General features: G+C 38.4%; 1 long non-coding RNA gene across 1 annotated transcript; it reads right to left on the bottom strand.

Annotated features, from left to right (window-relative positions):
• Positions 1–11,001: 11,001 nt before the first annotated feature.
• Positions 11,002–20,719, bottom strand: LOC147349199 (uncharacterized). Its single transcript, XR_015149577.1, has 3 exons — positions 20,553–20,719; positions 14,651–14,750; positions 11,002–13,696 (listed from the first exon to the last, which is right to left on the bottom strand). It is a non-coding gene; the product is annotated as an uncharacterized LOC147349199 (long non-coding RNA).
• Positions 20,720–22,828: the final 2,109 nt, after the last annotated feature.

Below are 22,828 nucleotides of genomic sequence, written 5' to 3'. Positions count from 1 at the left end.
CCCCAAGAAGTCTTAGTTAGCAAAGAAGCCTGCTTACAGTTTTATAGATAATGTCTCTCTGGGGCTGCGATTTCCCCCTTCCGGCTCTGGCTGCCTGTCACTGGAGGGGGATGGTCTGCAGCCGGCTATCTCTGTTCAGTCCTTTGTTCCGTGCTCAGGCCTGGCGGTGTCTTAGATTAGGGCTGGCTTTTTGCGTGGTAGATATCCCACAGTCTGGTTTGCTAGCCCAAATTATTTCGTTCAGATAGCGCTTGGGGTATTCAAGCCAGATCCTTACTCTAAGCGAAGCAGGCCGTGCCACGCCTCCCTGCCCAGCCCCCGCTTGCTAGTGGCCTGTGCAGGCATCTGCGCTGCTTCTCTGCTGGGGGAGTTACCTTAGGGCTCAGAGCTTGTAATCTGTGGGTTTTAATTGTTTATTTATTTTTCCTCCCTGTTATGCTGCCCTCTGTGCTTCCAAGGCTTGGCACAGATTGGGCACTGAGAAGGTTTCCTGGTGTTTGAATACTTCTCTCTTTTTAAGACTGTCTTCCCGGGATGGAACTCCGTCCCTCCCTCTTTTGTCTTTTTTTTTTTTTGTCTTTTGTATTTTTTCCTACCTCCTTGCTTCTGCACAGCAAAGGAAACTATTAGCAAGGTGAAAAGACAGCCTTCAGAATGGGAGAAAATAATAGCAAATGAAGCAACTGACAAACAACTAATTTCAAAAATATACAAGCAACTCCTACAGCTCAATTCCAGAAAACTAAATGACCCAATCAAAAAATGGGCCAAAGAACTAAATAGACATTTCTCCAAAGAAGACATACAGATGGCTAACAAACACATGAAAAGATGCTCAACATCACTCATTATCAGAGAAATGCAAATCAAAACCACTATGAGGTACCATTTCACACCAGTCAGAATGGCTGCGATCCAAAAGTCTACAAATAATAAATGCTGGAGAGGGTGTGGAGAAAAGGGAACCCTCTTACACCGTTGGTGGGAATGCAAACTAGTACAGCCACTATGGAGAACAGTGTGGAGATTCCTTAAAAAACTGGAAATAGAACTGCCCTATGATCCAGCAATCCCACTGCTGGGCATACACACTGAGGAAACCAGAATTGAAAGAGACATGTACCCCAATGTTCATTGCAGCACTGTTTATAAAAGCCAGGACATGGAAGGAACCTAGATGTCCATCAGCAGATGAATGGATAAGAAAGCTGTGGTACATATACACAATGGAGTATTACTCAGCCATTAAAAAGAATACATTTGAATCAGTTCTAATGAGGTGGATGAAACTGGAGCCTATTATACAGAGTGAAGTAAACCAGAAAGAAAAACACCAATACAGTATACTAATGCATATATATGGAATTTAGAAAGATGGTAACAATAACCCTGTATACGAGACAGCAAAAGAGACACTGATGTATAGAACAGTCTTATGGACTCTGTGGGAGAGGGAGAGGGTGGGAAGATTTGGGAGAATGGCATTGAAACATGTATAATATCATGTATGAAACGAGTCACCAGTCCAGGTTCAATGCACGATACTGGATGCTTGGGGCTGGTGCACTGGGACGACCCAGAGGGATGGTATGGGGAGGGAGGAGGGAGGAGGGTTCAGGATGGGGAACACATGTATACCTGTGGCGGATTCATTTCGATATTTGGCAAAACCAATACAATATTGTAAAGTTTAAAAATAAAATAAAATTAAAAAAAAAAAGTAATAGAAAGCCCAAGGATAAAAAACTAGGATAAGTGTTCCAAGTCATGTCTGACTCTTTGTGACCCTATCGACTGTAACCCACCAGGCTTCCCTGTCCATGGGATTCTCCAGGCAAGAATATTGGAGTGGGTTGCCATTTCCTTCTCCAGGGGATCTTCCTGACCAAGGGATTGAACTTGCATCTCTTAAGTCTCCTGCATCGGCAGACAGGTTCTTTACCACTAGTACCACCCAGGAAGTCCCAGAAGATAAATACCTAAATGCTAAATTACCTCTATAGGTTGGGATTATGAGTGAGTTACAAGTTTATTTGTTGCCTTATATTTGCCTGTTTTATAAATTTCTAAATAGACATATTTCTTTTTAAAGAAGAAAAATAAGTTTTGGAAAAAAATAGAGAGAGCCTGCCATGCACATGTGCATAGGAAAATAAACTGTTCTTTTATTCATGATAAAAATAAATAAATAAATAAATCACTTTTAAGAGTGTTAAATCACTTGTGAACATGTAGATCATTTTCTTATTGATACTGCATCTCCAGTGTGCTATCACTTTATGCCAAGATTTTGTAAAATAACTGAACTAGACTTATTGAGTCAAATTTATCAATAGCAGCATTTAGTAAATAACTCAGTATCAGACAAAAGAAGCCCACTATTGGCCTGGTAAGGGTAAAGGATTTTTCATCTTTTTCTATATTTGTGTTTAATTTAGCACTAATGGTGCTAAACCTGACTGATTTTAGCTGTTCAGTCTCATTCTGTACTGAGACATAACTCTTTCTCTGTGGGACTTTTTAACACAAGGTTTCACAACTATTTAATTCATTTTAAAAGTTCCCTATATAGTTTTCTTCAGCTAGAATTCTTCCATTAAACACTAAGTGGTCATATAATTTAATCCTACCACACCCTTTTATCACTGATTGAAATCCTAAAATGAATTCTTAAACTGGTACCTCCTCTGAATTGTACATAACTCTTGCTGTCCTGGAGAAGGCAATGGCACCTCACTCCAGTACTCTTGCCTGGAAAATCCCATGGGTGGAGGAGCCTGGTGGGCTGCAGTCCATGGGGTTGCAAAGAGTCGGACATGACTGAGTAACTTCACTTTCATTTTTCACTTTCATGCACTGGAGAAGGAAATGGCAACCCACTCCAGCGTTCTTGCCTGGAGAATCCCAGGGACAGGGGAGTCTGGTGGGCTGCCATCTATGGCGGCGCACAGAGTCGGACACGACTGAAGCGACTTAGCAGCTTGCTGTCCACGATGCAATATTCATCTTTTGTGCTTCAACTTAGGTTTTCCTCAAAATATTTTCATAGATGTAGTGTCATTCTTGCTGGGAAAATCCAATGGACAGAGGAGCCTGTTGGGCTACAGTCCATGGGGTTGCAAGGAATTGAACACGACTGAGCAACTGAGCCCACAGCATAGAACAGTCCTAGAGACACTCACTGCCTAGCTCAATCTAGCCACCCTAAGGATGGGCTGCACAGACACCAAGCAGAGGGAGACACTGACTGTTGGCTTCATGCCAACTCCTTCTCTAAGAACATTTATTCTTCCATCCTCTTTTGCCTAGTCATTCACCTAAGGCATAACACAGCACATGGCCTTCTGTTACCTTGCAGCAAACCATTGCTCTCACATAGGATTGCCTATAAATAGGTATAAATCATAAAATTAAACAGCAATGCATATGATTGTTATTGTGATCTTACCAGTATAAATATGAATTATTCTTAACACCAAATGATACATATAAACAGATAACAAAATTTATTCTAGACACATAAAGAGAAAACAGGTCAAAATGTGGGCACTGCACTAAATAAATATTTCCTACAGTTTTAATTTGGGACATATAGAGTAAGTTTAAAATATAAAATTAATATAAATATTATCAGTTAGATGTACGAATATAGAATATCTATTAAAGACATGATTTTAATTGTAGAAATTTAGAAAAACATATACCAAATATTCAATAGTATTTATCTCTGAAAGTGATGAGATAACAGACGAAAAACATCACTTTCAATTTGTTTTTGGTTGAGTATGCTTTAGGTTTATGAGAAAATTAAAGACATCTCAAAAATAAGACCAACTGCCCATTTAGAAAGAAACGTATCAAACATATCAGGGATTTGGAATTATATTTTTAGTACATGTAACTGAAATATGTTAGTGTGCTAAATGTAGAAAAAATTCCTATAGTCAAAAGCACCAACAAAAATAAAATGATAATTCAGTGAGGATGCACATCATTGAAGAGGAAGTTGTCACTTTGAGTGTAAGGACTTATATATATTAATACATGATAGAATATAAAATATAAATGTGTTATATGCATATATACATTTTACTGACAGCTTTTTCACATATAATTCATATATATTATATGAATGAATTTAATATATATTACTTATATTACATATGTTATATAAATATTATATACATATATTACATTTATATTACCTATTTATATTAAGTATTTTATATATAATAGCATGTTTAAATATGGGACTTCCCTGGTGTGTTAGATAGTAAAGAATCTGACCGCAATGCAGGAGACCCATACATGTAATATATCATATATATGTTACATACGTAATAGTGGGTATATATAATACACTGTATGTATATAATACACACATTATATATGTAATATATATTATATATGTTATATACATATCCAATAGTGTATGTGTATTGTGTATAAAAACTCAAATCCAAAGATGAAGAGGGAAATGCAAATTTCAAGCACAGCAACTCCAGTGTTCTTGCCTGGAGAATCCCAAGGGATGGGGGAGCCTGGTGGGTTGCCATCTATGGGGTTGCACAGAGTCAGACACGACAGAAGTGACTTAGCAGCAGCAGCAGCAGCAGCAATGCCATTTTATTCAACTAAGGGAATAAATAAGTTAAAAATTCTCCTGATACAGGAAAAAGATGTGCCTATACTGAACTATTATACATGTGCAGTAAGAGATATGCTATTGTTGTAGTTATAGAATAATGCAAATGAAAATAATCCAAATATCAATGAAACAAATAGTTAAGTAAATTATTTGTACTCATCTAAAATATGATATACAACAGAAAACATAAATATAATAGAGATACAGGAATGAGTATGGATGAATCTCACAAATTATTTTAAGCAAAAAAGCAAATTGAAGAATATGTAGAGTACAATTCTATTTAAGTGAAGTTCAAAAACAAGCAAAATAAAATATTATTTATATATGTATATTTGGTTAAAATGTGAAAAGCAACATAATTAATGTAAAATGTAATGTTGTGATTTCCTTGAAGTTTGAGACACAGGGCTGCTGTCTGGAAGGGGTATAAGGTTAACTAAAAAGGTACTGATAATATCTTACTTCAAATATGAGTGGTGGGTACATGGATGTTCATTTATACTTACTTTATTTAAATCATGAATTCTATCATTTACATTATACCTGTAGAATAAGAAAAGGTATTTTAATAAATTTATCAAATATCAGTTCAGTTCAGTCGCTCAGTCCTGTCTGACTCTTTGCGACCCCATGAACTGCAGCACGCCAGACCTCCGTGTCCATCACCAACTCCCAGAGTCCACCGAAACCCATGTCCATTGAGTTGGTGATGCCATCCAACCATCTCATCCTCTGTTGTCCCCTTCTCCTCCTGGCTTCAATCTTTCCCAGCATCAGGGTCTTTTCCAATGAGTCAGCTCTTCGCATCAAAGTATTGGAGTTTCAGCTTCAACATCAGTTCTTCTAATGAACACCCAGGACCGATCTCCTTTAGGATGGAGTGGTTGGATCTCCTTGCAGTCCAAGGGACTCGCAAGAGTCTTCTCCAACACCACGATTCAAAATCATTATCAAATATAATTAATTATAATTTAGTAAGAGGGTTACAAGGCGCTTCCCAGGTGGTGCTAGTGGTAAAGAACCTGCCTGCCAATGCAGGAGACATGAGTCATGCTAGTTCAATCCCTGGGTCAGGAAGATCCCCTGGAGGAGGGCATGGCAACCCATTTCAGTATTCTTGCCTGGAGACTCCCAGGGACAGAGGATCCTGGCAGGCCACAGGCCATGGGACCCAAAGAGTCAGACACAACTGAAGTGACTCAGCACACACACACACACATGAGGGTTACATTATTTTTGGTAACTTACTAAAGACATTTTAATCCAGTGTGTGCCTGTTATTTACCAGAGATATTCTTGGAAAATAGTAATTATGCTATTATTCCTGTACTATCTTCCATTTTTTCATAAATATATAATTATTTAAAAATACTTTCTGTATATTTGGATGCAAAGTGACAGATGAGCAAATTATTTAAATAATATCACCTGACCAGAATTTCTACATGTTCCTAAACCAGAATTATTATGCAAAGTGCCATTATCTCACATAGTGTTCTTTCTGTAAATGTCAGAGAGAGGAAACAAACTTAAGGTCATATTCAGCTGTATTTTCCTAATCATTAATTATTTTCATAAATATTTTTGAACCTTTGCAATTCACAGCTTTATAAACTATATAAAACTAAGCTACACATGCATCCATTCCCCTACCAGAAAGCAGGGAGATATGGGGATGTTCTGCATCACCCCACAGTCTCGTACACTGTTATGTTGTTGGAGGTTTCAATGGTAGGAAACGGCATAGTAATCCACTTATGGCAAGTCTCAATGGGAGAATAAATATGTAAGAGCTGAAATTCTAGAGTAAAGCCATACTTTCATCAGCAGAGACCTGTATGTCTTTTAAAATTCTTGGCATGTCAAGGCCTTGGCAGAAAGAGAACATTTTGATCATGGAACACCAAGTGACCATGCCCTTGGAACTTCTCATTATGATCTGGGTTCTGTTGGTCTCACCAAGTCACAAAGATAATACATATCCAGAAGCTTACCATCACAAGATGGAACTGGTGTGTCCAGGATTGAGTCTGAGCATGACCGAAAGGCATATGTAAAATGCAATAGCAGATGAGTAGACCAGATGCCCACGTCACCCACCAAAGTTGTACCAGTTCAACTTACTGTTTGTTCCTGTCCAGTGGGAAGGTCCCATGTGACCAACTAAAGGAGGAAGAAAAAGCTCAGGGTTAAATTTCAGATTTTTTAAATCAAAGTATAGTTGGTTTATAATATTAGTTTTAGGTTTACAACATAGTGATTCAATTTTTTTATAGATTGTACTCCATTTAAAGTTATTATAAAACATTGGCTATATTCTCTTTTCTGTACAATATTTCCTTGTGGCTTATTGATTTTATACATAGTTGTTGGTACCTCTTATTCTCCTATTCCTATCTTGCTCCTCCTCACTTCTGTCTTTTCACTGGTAACCACTAGTTTCTTCTCTATATCTGTGAGTCTATCTCTATTTTTGTTATATGCATTTATTTGTTGAACCTTTTATATTCTACATGTAAGTGATAGCATAGAGTTATTATCTTTCTCTGACTAATTTCATCAAGATAATACCCTCCAGGCACTTAGGTTACTGCCCTATCTTGGAATACACAATAGCGTACATCATGCTGCTCTAAACATTGGGGTGCAGGTATCTTTGTTAATTAGTTTTTTTCATTTCTTAAGATATATACCAAAGAATGGAATTGCTAGGTCATATGGCAGTTTTAATTTCAGTTGTTTGAAGAATCTCCATACTATTTACCACCTGGCTGAACCAATTTAGATTCCCCAGCCAATGTATAAGAGTTCCCTTTTCTTCACATCTTCACCAAAATTTCTTATTAACGATCTTTTTCATGACAGTCATTCTGCCAGGTATGAGTGGTTTTTGTCTTCATTTCTCTGATAATTAGTGATGTAGAGCATCTTTTCATGAGTCTTTTTGCCATCTATATTTCTTCTTTGGAAAAATGTCCATTCCAGTCTTCTGTCCATTTTTTAAATTGGGTTGTGTTTTTTTTTTTAATTGAGTGGTATGAATTGTTAATATGTTTTGTTAATCACTTATTGGTCATATAATTTGTGACATCTTTCTCCCATTCTGTAGGTTGTGTTTTCATTTTGATGATAGTTTCCTTTGCTGTGCAAAAGTTTTTAAGTTTAACAAAGTCCCATTTGTTTTCTTTTGCTTTTCTGTCCTTTATCTAGTAGACAGATCAAAAAAAAAAAAAAACTGCTATGATTTATGCTAAAAAGTGTTCTGCATATATTTTTTTCTAGGTGTTTTTGGCTTATGGTCTTACATTTAGGTCTTTAATCTATTTTGAGGGTTTTTTGTTCATTTGTTTCTTTGTTTTTTTATGGTACGAGCGAATGTAATTTCATTCTTTAGCATGTAGATGTCAGATTTTCCCAGCAGTACTTGTTGAAGAAGCTGTCTTTTCCTCATTGTATATAGTTTTGTCTCCTTTGTCCTAAATTATTTGACCATAAGTGCATAGGTTTAGTTCTAGTTTCTACATTCTATTAAATTGATAAAGATATACATTTTAAAAACATATTTTATATTTTTCCTCAAAGTCTTACTTATTATTAAAATAAATTCCATAGTAATAATAGCCTCAGATTGTCTTCCAGAAGAAAAGTAATACAGGGTAAGTTGGATAATAAGAATGAAATATTAGCTGTTATTATAAGTCAAATTTGTATTATTAACATTTCTGTATATTATATCATTTGGAGAAGGAACTGGCAACCCACTCCAGTATTCTTGCCTGGAGAATCCCATGGACAGAGGACCCTGGCGGGCTACTGTCCAAGGGGGTTGCAAGAGTTGGACACAATTTACTGACTGCTGCTGCTGCTGCTGCTGCTGCTAAGTCGCTTCAGTCATCTCCGACTCTGTGCGACCCCATAGAGGGCGGCCCACCAGGCTCCCCTGTCCCTGGGATTCTCCAGGCAAGAACACTGGAGTGGGTTGCCATTTCCTTCTCCAATGCAGGAAAGTGAAAAAATAAAGTGAAGTAGCTCAGTTGTGTCCGACTCCTAGCGACCCCATGGACTGCAGCCCACCAGGCCCCTCCGTCCATGGGATTTTCCAGGCAAGAGTACTGGACTGGGTTGCCGTTGCCTTCTCTGATTTAGTGACTAAACCACTACATATTAGATTTATAATTCAGTTGCTCTGCTTTTGTTATTTCAGTGAAAATAAACACATGCCCTTTTAAAAACACAAATAATAAGACAAGTCTTGGTGGCACAGTGGCAAAGAATCTGCCTGCCACTGAGGGAGATGCAAGAGATGTGGGTTCAATCCCTGGGTTGAGAATATCCTCTGGAGTAGGAAATGGCAACCCACTCCAGTATTCTTGCCTGGAAAATTCCATGGACAGAGGAGCCTGGTGGGCTACAGTCTGTGAGGCTGAGTTGCAGAGACTGAGCACAGACACACAAGTGACTGATCTGGATTTTTGGGACTAAGTAAACCAATTTTGGGAGCCTGTTATATGTAAAAGATTTTTCAAAATCACATTTGAAAAATTTTTTCTAACATGTATGTTACCATTTTATTGTCTTAGCAGTTGCTCATATATGTAATTCCTTCCAGATTCCATTGATCAATTTTCCTATTCTTCTACATATACCACAATTTGCTTTTATTGTTGATTCTTAGTCTCCTCCTCCCCCTTCCCTCTCTTCCCTTTACTCTGCTCCCAACACCCCTGCTTCCTTTTCTTCTTCCTATATTTTCTAACTTTTCTTTTGGAGAGAAAACAAAACAAAGTAACATAGCAACTCAGCATAAGATGTCTTTGTATAAATATCTTAATGGGACAAATATTATCAATTCCTCTACATTAAAAATAATATAGCCTATGAATTATAAGTTTGCTCTGGAATTAGATTGCCTGGATTGAATTTCAACTTCGATACTTGTTAGTTGTGTAAATCCTGCTTTACTACTCTTTTTGTAGTGCTTTTTTATCATTTATAAAGTAGGAATTTTTATATTAATAGTAACCACCTCATAGGGTTGCTTTGAGATTAAATAATATGCTTAAAGACAGAGTACAATTCCCAACACTGAAAAAGCTCTCAGTGAATGCTGGCTATTTTATTTAATACTCTTGGATTATTCCATTTGTTTAGCATTAATAAACATATGTAGAAATAGAAAACGCCTGCTTGTCAAAGCTCTTGGTTGCTGGTGGATTGTTTATTATGGTATTGAAAATAGGCAATAGTTAATTTTTATTAGGTAATTCTCTTTTCCTGCTTCTTTCCTGAACTCCCATGATATCATATCAAACTTCTTGCTGTGTTTTCTAAAGCAATTGAGGGTCTGATTTAAAGAAAAACACATGAAAATAAGGCGACCAGGTCTTAGATATTTGATTTTTCTCCAAGATGCCAAAACAAACAAATACCAGTGTTTTCTGAAGCAAATGGACTTTAGGACAGATGCTCACAACAGGAAGAAACGCTGAGGTTATTCAAATTACTGAAGATCTCTGATGAGCAGATTCTCTTGCTTTTTTAAAAGCAGCAGAGGAGTTTTAAATTTCCACCTAATGCTGTGAAGTGTCTCTTCTTTCTGTTTTTCTTGCAGACTTGTTTCTACAAAACAAGAACAGACCCACTGCATTATATCCAAACACTCCTATCACAGTATCATATTATCATTTTTGTTCCATTGTAATGACTTATCTTCTGTGTTCAGAGCTTTCCCCTCAGAGACTGCTGGCTTGTTTATAGTTTAGCTGCGATTGGGTCATATAATGACTCTTACGGCGATGACAGTACAGGCATGTGGTACCAGCATAATGCCTCACAGATAAGACTGTAGTCAGGATGCTTGTCAACTTTTTTTATGGAAAGTATCAAGGCCAACCTTATAGTCCAATAACTAGAAACTGTGTAGTATAAAGTTTAAGGATGTAGTGTGACTAGGTTAGAATCTTAACTCTGCCATATTCTAGTGGCTGAAAGTCTCTGAGTATTGATTTTCTCATCATTATAAATAGACATAATGACAGTACTAATAACAATAAATGTACTTCCAAAACTCATTCTCAATAAGCATTAGTTATTACTACTATCATATACCTACCATTAGATGCAAATGTCAAGTTCTGATGCCTGATTTTCCTGCCAGGTGAAGAAACACCCAAAGAGTAAAACTCTTGACCCTTCTAAATGTATTCACACAAATGCCTCCAGAGAAGGGGAGTCAGTTGACTAGTGTGTTTCAGAGCATGACCAAACATGGGTAATGATGCTGCCTTCTCATTTTTCCTGGAGACCTTCAAGAAACAGATCACCTACTCTGTTACTCTATTCTGTAAATGTTTTCCAGAGAAGCCTACTCTGAGGGAAGCCTATGATTTTTCACTTTAGACAAATTAGTAAGTAATTACTCGATTCATTAAATCTAATTTTATGAGTCAGTCTTAAAACCTCAATGTTGCCAAAGTGTCACCTAAGTCACTTACTCTAGTATCAGCTAATCTTTTCATTTTGAAATTGTCTAAAGGGGGAAAAAAAAAACAGAATTTTAGCCTCCTCGAAGCTCTGTATCTCCTACTCTAGTGCATACTCAAGGGGACCAAGTTTTAAGTATCTTTGATTCCCAATTCTCTTTGAATGATAAATTTCATTCAAATTTCCTGGTATGTAATATATTTTATAGTTTATATATAAACACTTTGCGTAATAAGATCTATATCCAGATTAGGATAGAACCAGTTAGCTTCAAGCCTGCCACTCTCTCTTTTTATATAACCTAGTGTGATCTGTCACTTCATTCCTTGCCATCAGAAAATAACACTACCAATATACATTGAACTAACTATCTGCTTTGTGTTCAGCTCATTTCTAGAGACACTGCTTAGGATTCAATTTTTCTTTGAAGTTTCCCTGAGCAGTGGAGTCAGCAAATATTTATTGAGCATTGTATGTCTCCTACTCTGTAGTAAACACTGGGTAAAAAACAAACAAAAAAAATGATAAATATGACAATATATTTCTAGCATAATGGGATACACAAGCCCATTATAAACATATTTATGATTTAAACCAGTATGTATTTGTAACATGCTGATGTAAATTGAGGGAGAAAATGTTAAAGCCTTAGTGGTTCAAGTAAAACTGACAGAGGCTGAAAAACATTGAGAATAAATATAATGTCATTTTTATTTTGAAGAGTGTTTTGAAGATAGAGGATATGTGTGGATATATAAAACAGTGTCATTTTCAAGATGGGCAAGCAATTGTTAATGGCGGAATATAAACCAGATTAAATTTGAAGAGACTTCCTGAGATCTGTCATTTTTAAAGTTCACTGCAAACAATATTGAAGGGATAGGATAATGACAGGAAAGATACAGAGCAAAAATAGAGTGCTCTGAGAAGCGAGTGGCAGATGAGTAAGTGGAGACTTGAAGAAGTTTGAATAAAAAAGTGAAGTGATTTGTTAGAGGGAAATGTTGGAAAAATATTTTTAGGATGGGCAAGTTTGGATGTGTTTCCTGACTGAGAGGAACAAAAAATTAGATAAATGTGGAGTAAATAATAGTATCCAAAGAGATGGCTGGCTTTTCCCCTAGGCTTCTGAGAGATGCTCTCTAAGCACTTGAAATGTCCTGTCTTTATAGGATTGTCTTTGTTGGCCAAGGGACATTATTTAGTCTAACAATGTGGTTTAAGATAGGACTTTAAGTCATGCATTCTCAGTCTGACCTCCAGAGGTGTTGCAGACTGAGGTTGCCATATAGGCATTTGACCATACAGCCCCAATAAAAATCTTTGGACCTCAAGGCTCAGATAGACTTTCCTGGTCAGCAATGTTCCACATGCCTTGAAATATACAGATGAGACTCTTCTCCACAGGCAGAGGACAATGGAAGCTTCATGGTTGACACTTTCCTGGGTTCTGCCTTTTTGCTTTCCTCCCTTGGCAGATTTTGATCATATCCTTTTCCAGTGATAATCCATAACTTTGAATATAACAGCTGTCAGTAAGTTCTAAGTCCTTCTAGTGAATTACCAACCCTGAGGGTAACTTGGGAACTCTCCACCCCTGAACTTGCAGTTGGTACCAGAAGTGAGGGCAGTCTTGCAGACTCTGTGTGCTCCTCCTATCTTTGTAAAAGGATGTTGAAAGCTAATAATAATGCATATATAGCCAATCAAGGTAGTGAAAGAATGCAATAAGGATAAGAATTGTGGGGCAGGCATATATTTGTCCAGATGAGGGGTGCACCACAATCTTGACACTTTGAGGGAAAAAGAACTTGAGATGGGTGGTGTGGTATAGAAAAACTTACTAAAAGGATGAAAAGTTCTTGTGATTCATGGTGGAGGAACCCATTGTTCTTCATGAATGAAAGAGAATTTGTCTTATAAGTGGTTTTAAATAAAGGTTAAAATAAGGATACTCAAGAATGGAAAAACCTGCAAAAGAAGCTAAGAGGAGTTGTGGTCAGCCAAATGAGGTCAGAAACAAACAAAAAACTGAAAATCAAGCCAATATTTAAATGTGAATATTTACCCACAGCACAGCTTTATTCCTTCTTTTCCATTTTGGCGTAGTCAGCTGTGAGCTTTATCAAGTCTTTGCCACAGCAGGGCACCAAGGCAGCAGTGGGCAGAGAGAAGGTACTCTGTGAGCAGAGTACTTATTGAGAGATGCTTCTTCAGGGAGATAAAGAAGGATTTAGATAAGAAGAAACACTTGGGCCTTGTTTCCAGATAGTTCCAGTTAATATATGGTACCACTCAAAGGGAAAAAGCTATTAATAGATAATTTGTGCATGTGTGCTCAGTTGCTTCAGTCATGTCTGACCCTTTGTAAACCCATGGACCATAACCTGCCAGGCTCCTCTATCCATGGGATTTTCCAGGCAAGAATACTGGAGTAGGTTGCCAAGTCCTCCTCTGGAGGATCTTCCCAATCCAGGGATCAGACCCAGGTCTCCTCTGTCTCCTGTGTTGCTGGGGGACTTTTTACTTCTGAACCACTGGGGAAACCCCATGTTGATACCACTGGAAGAGAAAAAGTTAGATAATTGATTCTATCTGAAAAACTAGATAATTGATTGCCTATAAATAGGCAATAATGTGGCTACTACACAATGGACAGGAAGGAGGATGTCTGGACCTGATGGATTTTCTGGGCTTGGTACTCACCTGTGAGTAAAAACTATAACAAGCCAAAATAAAAATACCCAATAATGACAGCCTCCTTAGGAGTGCATATTTTCACCTTTTTTCCAGATAAATAGTTATGTCCAGTTTAGGTTCTGGATGAGGGCAAAGCAAACATTGAGTTGAAACTGGGAAAAGGAATTTATGGCTCCTAACTCCAGCCACATATACAGTTTCAGGCTGTGGACGATAGTAACTGTGCATATTTTTCTTCCTTGCTTTGATATTTATCTACATTAAATATTTTTTCTTCCATTTCCCATAGATACAACTTGTGTAAATAACATTCAACTCTATAATCCAGCATTTAAGTTTCAGTATATAAACTGTTGTTACTAGGCAAAGAGAGAAAAATGTTACCTCTTTTAGGGAAAATATCAGCGTGTGTGTGACTGTACAAAAAGCAAATACGTCACATCAGACAGGCACAGTGCTGTTATCCTCTTCATTCAGAAGTGAACTGTGTGTCAACAGCTCGCCTATAAATACAGATTTGAAATGGTGGAGACTGCTGGGCTGTCTGTCATCAATTTATTCCCTTTTCTGGTCTCCTTTGCTTCACAGAAAAGAACACAGAGCTTAATTTCGCAAAATCCCCATTCACATATGGTTTCAGGTTAGAGTTTGACATTGGACAACATTCACGAGTGATTTACAAGGGAAAGACAAATCTATTCCTTAGGGACAGTTGAATTGAAATGAACTTCCTGGCAGGCTTTTGAGAAGAGACAGCTGCCACAGACTGAGGTAGATGGTGATAGCTTAGCAAAGATCTGTAAAAACTGCACTTACTTTGAGTTCTTAAGAACCACACTCTTCAGGATTTGAGGTGGAGATATTCATTAGAAGCTTCTATGTTCATCACTCCTCAGCTGTTGCCAACTGGGTGAACCTATGATTCCCAAATTAATGTCTTTATTTCTGGAATACATGTCCTTGCTTTTATTTTCCTAACCAAACCCTGACAGAAACAGCAGATAATTTCATTCTGTAGATGTGGAAATGTGCTAGAATCTTATTTAGTGGGTTTTTATATGAACTGAATCATGTGAAATTTGTCCCAGGGCTTAGGAAATCAAATTTATATGAGTTTACTTAAAAATATTTATGTTGGTCATTTGTCATTCACATGGCTTAATATTGAATTTTCTTGTAATGGCACAGAATTATTGGCAAGCTGATTGCCTTTATGAGTGTTAAAATAAGCAAATTTCAAGAAAAATGCAGGAAAAAAATCCAGAAAAAGAAGGTAGTGTTTATATAACATAAACATATAAGACATATATATTTAATATATAACATCTTTTCAAAGTATAAAAATAATGACTTTTGGGAGAATGGATTCTTTAAAGCTGGAAAGTTGCTATGGTTGTTTTTAAAGTGGATGAAATTTCTGTGCCTTAAAGATCAGCACTTCTTACTTCTGCATCCTGCGTGAAGTATAGGCAGGGCCAACATTTCTCAGGATACTCAAATAGTACCTCATTCTCTTCCAACTCCATTGCAGTTCCCACAGATTGAGGAAGCAAGGCAGATACCTGCTCTGCAAGCCTCAATATAACTTGTTCTCCCTCCTCCCATGAGCTCTGGAATGTTCAGATGCTAAGTGTTTTGTTAGATTTGGGGTGAGTAGCATGAAGACCCTTCATGTTGTTACTATTGGCTGTGGGCTTCATCTCAATGTTTACTTGAAAATCCTGCACTGGGACATGTCTGCTACCCACTCCAGTACTCTTGCCCGGAAAATCCCATGGACGGAGGAGCCTGGTAGGCTGCAGTCCATGGGGTCGCTAAGAGTTGGACACGACTGAACGACTTCACTTTCACTTTTCACTCTCATGCACTGGAGAAGGAAATGGCAACCCACTCCGGTGTTCTTGCCTGGAGAATCCCAGGGACGGGGGAGCCTGGTGGGCTGCTGTCTATGGGGTCACACAGAGTCGGACACGACTGAAGCAACTTAGCATCCTAGTTATTAGGAAAGTAGGACATTTTAAGAAACTGAATAGCAAGTTAATTTTTAAGTGGAAAAACATTAGAATTTTTAGCCATGATGGCTCAGACAGTAAAGAATCTCCTGCAATGCCGGAGACATGGGTTTGAACCCTAGGTCAGGAAGATCCCCTGGAGAAGGAAATGGTAACCCACTCCATTATTCTTGCCTGGAGAATTCTATGAACAGAGGAGCCTGGTGGGCTACAGTCCGTGGAGTGACAAATTCAGACACTACTGAGCAACTACCCCATTTTCATAGGACAGATCAACTTTATGATTTTGCTTTTCTAAACCTTTAGAAAAAAAATTACTAGGAGCAATCTTAATAATAATTAACATCAATGTGGTTAAATAGAAAAAAGATGCATGGTATAAAATATTATTCAGAAGCCAAGCATAGGAAAGGATTCATTTGAACCAATATGGCAAAACCATAAAGAAGTGCTTCTAAATTTAAAAAGTTATTAGGATTCAATAAGTACAATATCATACATTTTTAAAAATCATATAAAACAATGATTTATAAATATGTGTGTTTATGAGTATGTGTGTATAAATATATAGAAAAAGAATGGAAGCATACAGACCATAATATTAATAGTCATATTCCCTGAAGCTATGGAATGAGACATAGGGTAGGGGAAGTTACATTACCTGTAATGGAGATATTTTTGAAACAGAAAATACAAATATGATATAGTTGCATTACTAAGTATACTTTTTAATTAAAAGAGATAGCATCATGATATTATGTATAATCTTAACAATCAACATCCCCAACTACTGAAATTCAGTTCAGTTCAGTCACTTAGTCGTGTCCAACTCTTTGTGATCTCATGGACTGCAGCACGCCAGGCTTCCCTGTCCATCAAAAACTCCCAGAACTTACTCAAACTCAAGTCCATTGAGTTGGTGATGCCACCCAACCCTCTTATCCTCTGTCATCCCTTTCTCCTCCTGCATTCAATCTTTCCCAGCATCAGGGTCTTTTCAAATGAGTCAGTTCTTTGTATCAGGTGGCCAAAGTACTAGAGTTTCAGCATCAGTCCTTCGAAATAATATTCAGGACTGATTTCCTTTAGGATGGACTGGTTGGATCTCTTTGCAGTCCAAGAGACTCTCAAGAGTCTTCTCCAACACCACAGTTCAAAAACATCAATTCTTTTGCACTCAGTTTTCTTCATAATCCAACTCCATATCCGTACATGACTACTGGAAAAACCACAGCTTTGACTAGAGGAAACTTTGTTGGCAAAGTAATGTCTCTGCTTTTGAATATGCTGTCTAGGTTGGTCATAATTTTTCTTTCAAGGAGCAAGTGTCTTTTAATTTCATGGCTGCAGTCACCATCTGCAGTGATTTTGGAGACCAAAAAAATAAAGCCAGACACTGTTTCCATTGTTTCTCCATCTATTTGCCATGAAGTGATGGGACCAGATGCCATGATCTTAGTCTTCTGAATGTTGAGATTTAAGCTAAATTTTTCCCTCTCCTCTTCCACTTTCAGAAAGGGGCTCTTTATTTGTTCTTTGCTTTCTGCCATAAGGGTGGTGTCATCTGCATATCTGAGGTTATTGATATTTCTCCCAGCAATATTGATTCCAGCATGTGCTTCATCCAGTCCAGCGTTTCTCATGATGTACTCCGCATAGAAGTTAAATAAACAGGTTGACAATATACAGCCCTGATGTATTCCTTTCCTGATTTGGAACCAGTCTGTTGTTCCATGACCAGTTCTAACTATTGCTTCTTGATCTGCATAAAGATATCTCAGGAGGCAAGTCAGGTGGTGTGGTATTCCCATTTCTTTAAGAATTTTCCAGAGTTTGTTGTGATCCACACAGTCAAAGGCTTTGGCACAGTCAATAAAACAGAAGTAGATGTTTTTCTGGAACTCTCTTGCTTTTTCATTGATCCAGCAGATGTTGGCAATTGGATATCTGGTTCCTCTGCCTTTTCTTCATTCATCTGGAAGTTCATGGTTCATGTATTTTGAAGTCTGGCTTGAAGAATTTTGAGCATTACTTTGCCAGCGTGGGAGATGAGTGCAATTATGTGGTAGTTTGAGCACTCTTTGGCATTTCCTTTCTTTGGGATTGGAATGAAAACTGACCTTTTCCAGTCCAGTGGCCACTGCTGAGTTTTCCAAATTTGCTGGCATATTTAGTACAGCACTTTCACAGCATCATCTTTTAGGATTTGAAATACTTCAACTTTCTTATGTGCACTCCACAACTGGACCACTCAGAGATGTTCACGGGGTTATACAGAGAAGAGAAGAAGGAGGAAGGAGACAGAGGTGGCCAGGAGGATAAAAGGGGGAAATGAAAAGGAGGGAGACAGATCCAGCCAGTAATCAGTTCCTTAAGTGTTCTCCACCGTCTGGAACACACAGAAATTCACAGAGTTGGGTAGAGTAGAGAGGGGTTAGGGAGGAGACACAGGCGACCTGGTGGAGAAAAAGGAGAGTCCAAAGGGAGAGAGAGCAGTCAAGCCAGTAATCCCGTTCCCTAGTGAAAAATGGGTACTGAAGATTGGGTTCTTAAAGGTACAAATTTGGTAACAAATACATAAAAGCAAAAATTAAAAATCTATAGTAGAGTTTGGAATTTCAAAAATACAATGTTAAAGAAAAGAAGAAGGAAAAGAAAGGGAAAAAAACAAAAAGCAAAAACAAACAATGTTGCAAAAATTATAAAGAAAATATAGGTACAAAATTGATAACAAATACCAAAAGCAAAAGTTAAAAATCTAGAGTAGAGTTTGGAATTTCAAAAATACAATGTTAAAAAAAAAGGATAAGAAAAAGAAAGAGAGAAGAGCAAACAAACAAAGTTGCAAAAATTATAAAGAAAATATAGGTACAAAATTGATAACAAATCCCAAAAAGCAAAAGTTAAAAATCTAGAGTAGAGTTTGGAATTTCAAAAATACAATGTTAAAAAAAAAAAAAGAATAAGAAAAAGAAAGAGAAAAGCAAACAAACAAAGTTGCAAAAATTAGAAAGAAAATATAGGTAAAAAATTGATAACAAATACCAAAAAGCATAAATTAAAAATCTAGAGTAGAGTTTGGAATTTTAGATATGCAATGTTATATAAAAGAAGAAGAGAAAGAGAGAGGGAAAAAAAAGTCACAAAAATTATTTTAAAAAATAGGTACAAAATTGATAACAAATACCAAAAAGCTAAAATTAAAAATCTAGAGTAGAGATTGGAATTTCAAAAATACAATGTTAAAGAAAAGAAGGAAAAAAAAAAAAACAAGGTCACAAAAATTATGAAAAATATATATATGAAGTTTGCTTTAAAAAAAAATAGGGTCTTTTTTTTTTTTTTGCAAAGTAATAGTAGATTATAAAAGTGAAAATTAAAGGAATAATAGAAGACTTAAAATTTTTTTAAAAATAAAAAAATAAAAGAGAATGATCGTAAAAATATATCTAGGACTTTCTCTGGTTTTGTTGTGAATATTGTGGGGTCAGTTCATTTTCGGCTAGTTCCTTGGTCCGATTTATATTTCTCAAGATCTATAGGCCCCTTCCTATGTAGTTGGTAGTAACCACAGGGTTTTAATCTATTGTCTGTAGCTTCCAAGGCGGTTCCCTCTGTTATAGCTTCTTCTGTTTGCTGGTCTCTTCAGTGTCTGGTTTCCGCCCTGACACAAAGGGGACGGTGGTGGACACTTTTTTTTTTTTTTTTTTTTTAGGCTCACTTGTTTAGTCCCGCTGTGGGGAGGGAGGGATGCTGCAAACAAGTAACACTGGCGTGTGCTCGCAGTGCTGCAGCCACACTGGGTCTGCCCCCGCTCACGGCGCGTGTAGCCTCCCTGCCCACACTGCTCAGGCTCTAGGTTGCTCTGCTGGGAACCATCCGTGGCTGGCCCTGGGCTGCTTGCACCTCCCGGGTCCAAGCTACTCAGGTTCAGGCACTTGGGTAGTCCTCAGAGGCACAGACTCAGTTGGGCCTGCATTTTGTGCCCTTCCCAGGTCCGAGCAGCTCAGGTGATGAGGTGTTTGGCAAGCACAATTGCTGCAACTTATCGCCTCCCCACCCCTCGGTTATTTGGGTGTACAACCAGAGTACCTTCTCAGGCGGATGTTGACCGTCCAGAGCCCCAAGAAGTCTTAGTTAGCAAAAAAGCCTCCTTACAGTTTTATAGATAATGTCTCTCTGGGGCTGCGATTGCCGGCTTCTGGCTCTGGCTGCCTGTCTCCAGATGGGGATGGTCTGTAGCTGGCTATCTCTGTTCAGCCCTTTGTTCCGTGTGCGGGCCTGGCTGTGTCTTAGGTTAGGGCTGGCTTTTTGCGTGGTAGATATCCCACAGTCTGGTTTGCTAGCCCAAATTATTTTGCTCAGATAGTGCTCAGGGTATTCAGGCCAGATCCTTACTCTAAGCGATGCAGCCGGCGCCGTGCCTCCCTGCCCAGCCCCCGCTTGCTAGTGGCGGGTGCAGGCGTCTGTGCTGCTTCTCCGCTGGGGGAGTTACCGTAGGGCTCGCAATCTGCGGGTTTTAATTGTTTATTTATTTTTCCTCCCTGTTATGTTGCCCTCTGTGCTTCCAAGGCTCGGCACAGATTCGGCAGTGAGAAGGTTTCCTGGTGTTTGGAAACTTCTCTCTTTTTAAGACTCCCTTCCTGGGACAGAACTCCGTCCCTCCTCCTTTTGTCTCTTTTTTTGTCTTTTATATTTTTTCCTACCTCCTTTCGAAGAGTTGGGTTGCTTTTCTGGGTGCCTGATGTCCTCTGCCGGCATTCAGAAGTTGTTTTGTGGAATTGACTAGGTGTTTAAATGTTCTTTTGATGAATTTGTCGGGGAGAAAGTGTTCTCCCTGTCCTACTCCTCCGCCATCTTAGCTCCTCCTCTTGACTTCCTACTTTTGCATTCAGTCCCCTATATTGAAAAGGACTGAAATTATGGATAGTTTATTAGTTCTCTTTGTATTCTCCAATTCTGCACCCAGTCTAGGGGTAAGGAAGTAATTTTTTGACACCCACCTGGTGTCCTACAATTTAATACAATACTGATACTGCATATCTGGAGATAGCATCAGATCCCACAGGTTAAGAACTCAGTCCTAGCCTATGACTGATACATGTTGAGGTCTGACAGAAAACAGCAAAATTCTGTAAAGCAGTTATCCTTCAGTTAAAAATAAATAAATTAAAAATAAACGAAGTTCATCCTAAAAGAATGACCCCCACTTCCCTTTAGCTAGCCAGTGAGAAGTCTGGGTTGTCACCTATGCTTCTGATTAACTGGCTATAAATAGGGGTTCCACTGACACCCTTCTTAGTTCAGTTCAGTTCAGTCACTCAGTTGTGTCTGAGTCTTTGCGACCCCATGAATTGCAGCATGCCAGGCCTCCCTGTCCATCATCAACTCCCTGAGTTCACCCAGACTCACGTCCATCGAGTCAGTGATGCCATCCAGCCATCTCATCCTCTGTCGTCCCCTTCTCCTCCTGCCCCCAATCCCTCCCAGCATCAGAGTCTTTTCCAATGAGTCAGCTCTTTGCATGAGGTGGCCAAAGTACTGGAGTTTCAGCTTTAGCATCATTCCTTCCAAAGAAATCCCAGGGCTGATCTCCTTCAGAATGGACTGGTTGGATCTCCTTGCAGTCCAAGGGACTCTTAAGAGTCTTCTCTAACACCACAGTTCAAAAGCATCAATTCTTCAGCACTTAGCTTTCTTCACAGTCCAACTCTCACATCCATACATGACCACTGGAAAAACCATAGCCTTGACTAGATGGACCTTTGTTGGCTAAGTAATGTCTCTGCTTTTCAATTTGTTATCTAAGTTGGTCATAACTTTTCTTCCAAGGAGTAAGCATCTTTTAATTTCATGGCTGCAGTCACCATCTGCAGTGATTTTGGAGCCCAGAAAAATAAAGTCTGACACTGTTTCCACTGTTTCCCCATCTATTTCCCATGAAGTGATGGGACCAGATCCCATGATCTTCGTCTTCTGAATGTTGAGATTTAAGCCAACTTTTTCACTCTGCACTTTCACTTTCATCAAGAGGCTTTTTAGTTCCTCTTCACATTCTGCCAAAAGGGTGGTGTCATCTGCATATCTGAGGTTATTGATATTTCTCCTGGCAATCTTGATTCCAGCTTGTGCTTCTTCCAGTCCAGCATTTCTCATGATGTACTCTGCATATAAGTTAAATAAGCAGGGTGACAATATACAGCCTTGACGTATTCCTTTTCCTATTTGGAACCAGTGTGTTGTTCTGTGTCCAGTTCTAACTGTTGCTTCCTGACCTGCATACAGGTTTCTCAAGAGGCAGGTCAGGTGGTCTGGTCTTCCCATCTCTTTCAGAATTTTCCACAGTTTATTGTGATCCACGTAGTCAAAGGCTTTGCGATAGTCAATAAAGCAGATAGATGTTTTTCTGGAACTCTCTTGCTTTTTCGAGGGTCCAGCGGATGTTGGCAATTTGATCTCTGGTTCCTCTGCCTTTTCTAAAACCAGCTTGAACATCTGGAAGTTCACGATTCATGTATTGCTAAAGCCTGACTTGGAGAATTTTGAGCATTACTTTACTAGCGTGTGAGATGGGTGCAATTGTGTCGTAGTGAGCATCCCTTGGCATTGCCTTTCTTCAGTATTCTTTCCTTGAGATCCCAAGGCAAAATGATAGGATACTGAAAGATGAACTCCCCAGGTCAGTCGGTGCCCAATATGCTACTGAAGATCAGTGGAGAAATAACTCCAGGAAGAATGAAGGGATGCAGCCAAAGAAAAAACAATACCAAGTTGTGGATGTGACTGGTGATAGAAGCAAGGTCCAATGCTGAAAGAGCAATATTGCATAGGAACCTGGAATGTCAGGTCCATGAATCAAGGCAAATTGGAAGTGATCAAACAGGAGATGGCAAGAGTGAACATTGACATTCTAGTAATCAGAGAACTAAAATGGACTTGTTTGGGTGAATTTAACTCCGATGACCATTATATCTACTACTGT

Source organism: Bos grunniens, chromosome 21 (genome assembly GCF_055505025.1).
Source record: "Bos grunniens cultivar Pamir isolate PY7600 chromosome 21, Bosgru_T2T1.0, whole genome shotgun sequence".
NCBI classification, from domain to species: Eukaryota; Metazoa; Chordata; class Mammalia; order Artiodactyla; family Bovidae; genus Bos; species Bos grunniens.
Note: the sequence above shows the minus strand (reverse complement) of the source record. Positions and strands in the feature narration are given on the sequence as shown.